This window comes from Odontomachus brunneus, unplaced genomic scaffold (genome assembly GCF_010583005.1).
Source record: "Odontomachus brunneus isolate Ranch 3 - 2012 unplaced genomic scaffold, Obru_v1 Obru_scaffold_078, whole genome shotgun sequence".
NCBI lineage: Eukaryota > Metazoa > Arthropoda > Insecta > Hymenoptera > Formicidae > Odontomachus > Odontomachus brunneus.
This window is the reverse complement of record NW_022639528.1, coordinates 118,591-126,830: the sequence shown is the minus strand read 5'-3', so window position 1 is coordinate 126,830 and position 8,240 is coordinate 118,591. Positions and strand designations below refer to the sequence as shown.

General features: G+C 33.6%; 1 protein-coding gene across 1 annotated transcript in view; it reads right to left on the bottom strand.

The window, feature by feature from the left end:
* Positions 1–1,738, bottom strand: part of LOC116847463 (cordon-bleu protein-like 1) — a 132,548-nt gene extending 130,810 nt beyond the window's left edge. The window contains exon 1 of the mRNA XM_032822484.1: positions 1,507–1,738. The gene's annotated coding sequence lies outside the window, so the exon portion shown is untranslated. The remainder of the gene's footprint in view (positions 1–1,506) is intronic.
* Between the last annotated feature and the right edge of the window lie 6,502 nt (positions 1,739–8,240).

Sequence of the window (8,240 nt, the reverse complement as noted above, 5' to 3'; positions counted from 1 at the left end):
CTCTCTCTCTCTCTCTCTCTCTCTCTCTCTCTATGTGTGTGTGTGTAATGTTCTTTTATTATATATGCATAAAATATTAATTATAATAACAGTTGCAACTATTATTGCAAAGTGGTAATCATCTAGAAAAATTTCATTCTTAGTGAAATCCTGTTATAAATAGCCTCAAGAAAATTCTTCTAATGCTTTAAGACAAAAATATTTTAAGCATAATAATATTCTTCTCCATTAGAAGAGTAAATATTCGCATAAAATACGGGATTACCGGAAATAGCATTTTGCAACTAAACTTTTTTTTAGATATTTTGCTTTTGATTTAAAAAAAATCTTCTTAAATCCATACACTGAGAAAAAAATATTTAAAAATTTATTTGTGGGATATAAAGTTTATTCACAGAAGTAAACTTCATTTGACAGAAATAAACTATATATTTCAAAAATAAATTTTATATCCCACAAATTTGTAAGTATTTTCTCTTCAATGTTAACAACATGTTAAAAATGTGTCGAGAAAATATATTGCGTCTCGTGAATAATCCATATTTGAATTTGAAACATCGACTGATCTTTCGATACAGATAAATTTTAAAGTAACAGGAAAAAAATCATTAAGAACAAAGTAATTAATTACTAAAAGAAGACAAGCAGAAATTCCGCGAGCGTATGAAAAAATGCGGCACGAAAATGAAGCGTATAGCCTCATAAATTTCGAAGTTAACAGCCGTTTCATCATCAACCACGTTCACGAACTTATCGACGATACACTAGATAAAATCGCAGAGAACTTCCTCCTTTCTCCCGCGCGTTTCATTTTTTGATTACTTCAATAATTTCTAACGTTATTTGGCAACTCATGCTGCTAAGTCGGCAAGATGACCCTAACATGCTTAGATTTACTGTGCGAAACGTTTCAACTTTTTGTTTTCCTCCCGGACTCTATTTCTTGTGATGCCTCTTTCCCCCTTGTAATGTTTTTGTTTCTTATAAATGTAGACAGTAAAACCGATTTCAACTTTTATACTCGAACGGTTCGCACAGATCGGTATAATAACCTCAACATACAAAGTTATATCCTTTTAGAGAGCATATAATATATTTCTTGCGGAGAAAACTCTCAAACGATGCAACTTTATGATTTAAGATTATTATACCGTGTATATGTGCGCATACGTGTCATTCATGTGTGTGTGGTATGTGTACTGATATTGAATCTATACACTAAGCAGAATCATTCTCGAATATTTTCACCGCATTTAATTCGTAATAATATGGCAGCATTTATCAAAATCAAGTACAAACAGTCATGGAACATGTTAATTTACGAACATTCCCAGACAGCACAAATGTCCAAAATCGAGTCATAAGACGTCTTTAGAACGTTTTTAAGACATCTTTAAGATAATATTTTATAAACTTGTCTTAAAGATATCTTAAAGATGTTTTAAAGACGTTTCATGATCCGATTTTGGACATTGTGCTGTCTGAGTTGGTTCTAATTAGACTTACTCCAATATCTCGAAGAAAGTGTCGTTCGCAGAACTGCACTAGGTTATATTCCACAGGTAGATAAGATTAAGATCCGCACGTAACCGAGGAATATCGACGTGATTTCGCTTACGGCACGTTATTTCGCGATTGTGAGCGATCGATTGCACTTTCAACCGAAATTTTCGCGTGCTAAAGTCACAGACAACTTCGCGCGCGCGACACGTTCGGTTACCCGACTTGCAATGATGGCGAATATCGATCTGCGATATATCAAGCGATTCGATCGCTGCGATACGGTCGCATGTTTATTGGTTACCGTAGGTCAGCCAATAGAAATTTCGTGGAGCGCGCGGAATCATATGAATTAAGTTTAACTCCAACATTATAATCACACACTCAGAGAAAAACAGCAATGGCAACTATACAGGTAAAAAGTATATGAGTTTTGTGTATGTAGAATTGTAATATATATATATATATATATATATATATATATATATATATATGCGTGTGTGTGTATATACTGAAAAAATATTTTTGAAAATTTGTAAAGTAAAAAATTTATTTCCATTAAATAAAATTTAATAAAATAATAATAAAATAGAAATAAACTTTAAATTACACAAGTATATTTGCGTGTGTGTGTGTGTAGTTTAATAAACTATATTAATTTATTATATAATTATTATATATAATTTATTATATATATATTAATTTTAAATACAAAATTCGTGTAGTTGTCACCGTCATGTCTTTTTCTCTGAGTGCATTATGTAAATATTTCTAATAATTAGGAGTGCAGAAATCTCTGTAACACGCATAATATGGAATTTTGTATAAATAAAATATCCCTTATGTTCTATAAACAAAAAACGAGCAACGATAATAATACACGTAATTACGACAGTTCGAGTGAGACTAACGATATACACGCAAAAAAGGTGAACATCAGTCGCCGTAGTTAAAATGTAACTAAGTAGTTAAGAGATATTATTAAAATAGAGGCAACTAATTTCATTGCTACCGAAGCTAATTTTACGAATTATTTAAACTTCGACACTACGGCAAAAATATTTGTTATTGGATAGAAAGTTCCCATTACTATTGTTTTGCCTTTTTTGTAAATTGCGCTGTACACCCGTCAAAAACACAAAACTGACGCTTCGCGTTACATATCCGAACGAAGGTTCCCCATTAGTTTTTAATATAGATTAATAATTGATGTTCATTTTAACGCAAGCACAAAAACCGATGTCTTTCGTCCTTACACGATTATGCTGTTTGATCGTTATTCCACAAAACGACGATTTCACGTTTATCCGAAGCGCGGTAATTTTCCAATAGTTCTTGTTTCAAGTCACTACGACGTCTACAAGCGGAGTTATTAACAATTTGTTTTAGAACATTCGGCGTTATCGCTGCAGCGAGCCGCGGACATAATACACGAACGCGACTACTACTTCCGTAACACTGATCTTGCGCTGTGCGCGACGTGCTTGCCTCCCTACCCTTCCCCCCCCCGCCGCCGCGGCTCAGATAAGCGAGTCCCCCCCACTCCATCCATCCTCTGCGGGCGCCGGGCGGCGGTCGTTCACCTAACTTTACAACATAGTGCGCCGGCGCGAAAGCAAGTGCCAGGATCGCATGAGCGCGAATTTCGAGCCCAAACTACCAAGTTCGTTCTGCACGTTTTCGTGCTGAATCATTCTATTTTTGTCGCTCATTACATGTTAAAGGAAGATGGAATGCCAGCCGAAGGAAGATAGATGAACTTAATCTGATGTCGACACCGTGGCTTCAAACGGCTACAACTCGCGAATAAAGCTTGATCTATAATGTGTTATTTGTTTCCTGTTACTTTTTCTTTACCTCTTTTTGACTCAAACTTTAAACCTTAAACTAAAAAAAGACAAAAAACAAGGAAGCAAAGAACACACTGTAGATCAGGCTTAAGTCAACGTAGCGACATCAAACAAAACGAAATCTCTTTGACACGTGTTCCCACACGCGTCTGTCACTTTTTCATTGCTTGTATAAAATAGTCAAATGTCGTGATCGATTTAATACGGTAAATACGATAACATGGATAATACGTAGCCTCTTTCATTCGTAATTAAATTGTTAAAATTTCTTTCTTCGTCTCGTCTATTGTATGACGAGATTAATATAGTTACTGTGAATCAAAGTAAAGGAATAATTGTGATTATTTGCAAAATAATAGAGGACTGTTTTGTTCAAATTTATGAGCTCTACTCGTATATGAGCGTTGGTATATACATTATATCAGGTATTTTATATATATTTCCAAAGGTACACAATGAAAAAAAATATATATTAAAATGATATAAAAAGATAAAAATTATCGCTCTACATGTCTATTAATTATACAGGACATCTGAATTTGTGCTGATATGTAAGAATTTGTTAAATGAAGTAGAGAAAAATATATTTGTATCATTTTGTATAGATCCTACTATGGTAATAAATGATATATTAATAAAAGAAAATTGATCAAACAACGTGCACAATGTGGTTGATTGAGTTATATAAAAGATATAAATTCTTTAGGTATTCTAATTCGTTATAATTAATTCTTAGAATTAAGCTTATCAGATGAAATTCACACACATAAGATTTAGAAATTAGCTGTCACTTTCTTAGTTACTCAAACAAATATGTTTTAACTTTAACAAATAAATTTGTATCATACAATGAATATATTTTACCTGATAGCCAACTCTTAACAAAATACTGATAGCAAAATAATTAGCCTTTTGACTACATTCAATCTGCCACTGAGATTTAGCTGTTATTAATGCTTGTATTACTAGTTGTTACTTAAAACTCATCTCAAGTAAGACATACAAATTTGAATTTAGAGTTAGATCGGAGTTTTCCACTTGAATTACAATTATAGACATAAATACTAAATATCCCATACATAACATATAAATCTAAGAGACATTTTAGAGATATTTTAACGATATCCTACTTGACTTTCACAAGTCTTTAGAATCTCTCTAAAGGGGCGTCTACATTGGAAGTAAGAAGTAGGAAGTAAAAGTAAGCAATTGACCAACCACAGTCGAATGTGAGAAGAATAATCAACTATGATTGGTCAATTTCTTATTCTTACTTCCTACTTCTTACTTTTAATATAGACGCCTCTTAAGAAATCTTCTACAATAAGTAGTAAGACATAAGCAATAAGAAAATTGACCGATCATTATCAATTAAAGCGTTGTTTAAACCATCAAATAACCCACTGTGATTGGTAAAATTATTTATTGTTTATATCTTATTCCTATTGTAAGAGGCTTTACTTGTACTTTTGATATTTATGTTATTGAAAATATCTTATAATTCTATTGAAAAACTTGAGGATAACTCTGAATGAAATCTAAATATATCAGATAAGACAATTTCAGATGACAACTATTAATATAGGCCTAAGCTATTTCTTTGCGTACGTCACAGTGCTTTTATGGGACAATTTTTTCATTGGCTTTTGTGCATATGTGTGTGTACATGTGCATGTTATGTATTATATATATGTGTGCCACAAATGTCTATACTAAACTAGATTGCTAACAAGGGCTTCGAACGTGTGTCGCGTAAGGTTTCCGGTTGCATGCGAGAAAATGGCGGCGGTTCTATGTGTGTGACGTTGTGTGTGTGTGACGTGTCACTTGTGTGAGTATTTACAACATACAATGTGAGTCAGCGTGGCCATTAAATTACTGTCCAAACCAAAAATGCCAGTATCTTATTGCATAAAAAAATGTTGTAACAAAAAATAGATGGTATTGTACGTTATTTGCTCTGCTCATTTTCAATAAAAAAATTTTATGATTAAACGTAGTGAAAATATGTGGCGGTAGGGGCCATTTTCTCGCATGCACCGGAAACTCTATTGAACACAAGCCGTTATATGCTTTTAGATAGCCTGTTAGCAATCTAGTTTAGTATAGACATCTGTAATGTGTACTGAGCGATGCTAACCTATACATATATTAAACACACATAACTGTCCTTGAATACTTTGATATGCATTTAATTCATAATAATATGATAGCTTTCGTCATTATCTAGTAGAATTATTTATGTCGTTAATCAACATATGCTGCCTAATTCGACTTACCCCAAAATTTTCATGATGTCACAAAAAACGGCGTTCGCAGAACCGTACTCTAAGTTATATCCCGCGCGCAAATTAAGATCCGCACGCAAACGAGGAATATCGACGTGATTTCGCTCGCGGCACATTACATTTCGTTATTTCGCAATTGTGAGCGATCAATTGCACCTTCAACTGGAATCTTCCTTCCTTCCTTCAATATGGCTTCCGGTAATTGAATATCTCAACGTCATTACCCAAACTGGAACCTTCGCGTACAAAATTCACGGACGACTTTTCGCGCGCGCGCGTCACCTTCGACTACTTCGGCTACTCGGCTTACAATATGGCGGATATCGATCTGCGATATATGAAGCCATTCGATCTCTGCGATTCAATCGTAGCAATTATTCCCCGTTCGCTGGACGATAGAAATTTTGCGGATCGTGTAAGACAAATTATGTTTTATTCCAACATCGTAATCGCATTATGTCAAAATATTTCTAACAGTCGTGAATGTAGAGGCTTCCTTCGTGTGGATAGTATGAAATTTTGGGTAAGGCAAATCTCCTTCATGTTCTACAATTAAAAACCCAAACAGCACAATATCCAAAGACGTCATGACATTTTTAAAACATCTTTAAGACAAGTTTATAAGGTATTGTCTTAAAGATGCCTTAAAAACGTCCTAAAGACATCTTATGACTCGATTTTGGACATTTGTGTTGTCTGGGAAAGCGAACAACCATAACAACTTCAGATACTACAGATTTCTAGGATGTCTTAGAGACATCTTAAAGTCGTCCAGAACAAGTAAAATATTATTCAGATTCTGTGAGACTCGAATTAATAGCTATTACTTTTAAAATCGTCTCAAGTGAAATAATCAGATTTAAATTCAGAGTGGATGAAGGTTTTTTCAATTGATTCCCACACAGCTGCAGATATAAATGTCACATATGTTATAATTCAATTGAAAAATTTGGATCTAACTCTGAATAAAAATCTGAATATTTCGCATAAAACGATCAAGTAATAACTGTTAATACGGGCCTCAACTGTCTTTTAGGCTTATATTAATAGCTCTCAAACTTGTTTCATGAAAACACAGATTTTTATTCTGAGTTAAATTCAAATTTTCCAATTGAATTATGATATGACATTATATCTGCTACAATTCAATTGAAAAACTCTTATTTGACTCTGAATTCAAATCTGAGACAAATTTTAGAAGTAATATTATAACTATTAATACGGCTTTTAATATTGATATTGATATTTAATTTTAATATTGAGGCCTAATAGTAAAAATAATGAGTATTAATAGTTATTAGTTGAAACTCTTCTCGAATGAGATACTCAGATCTGAATTCAGAGTTAGATAATTAGTTTTCATTTGAATCGCAATTACAAATATAAATATCGCTTATATCACAATTTTTATGTGAGAAATTTAGACTTAACTCTAGATAAAAATCTCAGTATCTTACATGAGACAAGTTGTAGATGACAACTATTAATACAAGTCTGAGAGCTCAATTCATATTTAGATCTGAGAGTTTTACTATAGTTGAATTGTATGAATTGTTACGTCTGTAACGTCAAATACATTGTCGCGATTCAAACTGAAAAACTCGCATTTAACTGTGAATTCAAATTTGAGTATCTTGTTTGAAACAATTTTCGAGTAACAACTATTAGTGTCATGGGACTTCTGGTTACACATAATTACACGACAGTTCGGATTAGATCGACAATATGTAACAACACTTTCATAGGATACTTTTTTGATGTAAGATAATGGAATGCGATTGCTCCCGACAATTTTTGTGTTCGCTTTCATTTCCTTTTCTCATTCTTTTTCGGCCGAACGCATCGACGATTGGGAGATAGGCGCTTAATTGCAATTTTCGATCTGCAGTCGAGCCTCGCTTTCATGCTAATGAAACGCAATTCGCTTTCGTGACTAGGCCGGTTTATCTGCTTATTCATCGACTATGAAGATACGGTCTACGATGTAGAAATAACGTCGCAATGTCTGCAGAAGGCGTTACTACATTAATCCTTTTTTTTCTTTCTCTCTTTTTCTTCCCCCTCTCTCTTCACATTCGCGAGAGCAGTCGCTTCTTCGTAAATTACAGCCGTCGAAACGCGTGCCGTCATAAATCGCGCATTTTCATATTTCGATTTAATTAAGACGACCACGGGGACTGCCTCGTTCATATATAAATGTTATCATCGGCAACATTTATCAAACGCATCGACGTGTTTCTCGCGTCGCGCGGAAGTTGCGTAGGAAATGCAACGATTGAGAAAAGGAGAGTTATCGCCTCAGGATACTCGAGAGGTCGTTATCCGCGCGCATCGAAGGATATATTATTTAATGTCGTAACGCAATGCGGCGTAACTTATCACGATAAAGAGATTTCCACCAACTATATTTCTATCATGGTCAAAAGCACACTGGAATATGCTGCGGAGATTTTCAAAGTTTCATACATTTTTTTTCTTTTCGGGAAAAAAGAATCATATATGAATTTTGTCCCTATATAGCTATATATATATATATATATATATATATATATATATATATATATATATATATATATATATATATATATATATATACACACAC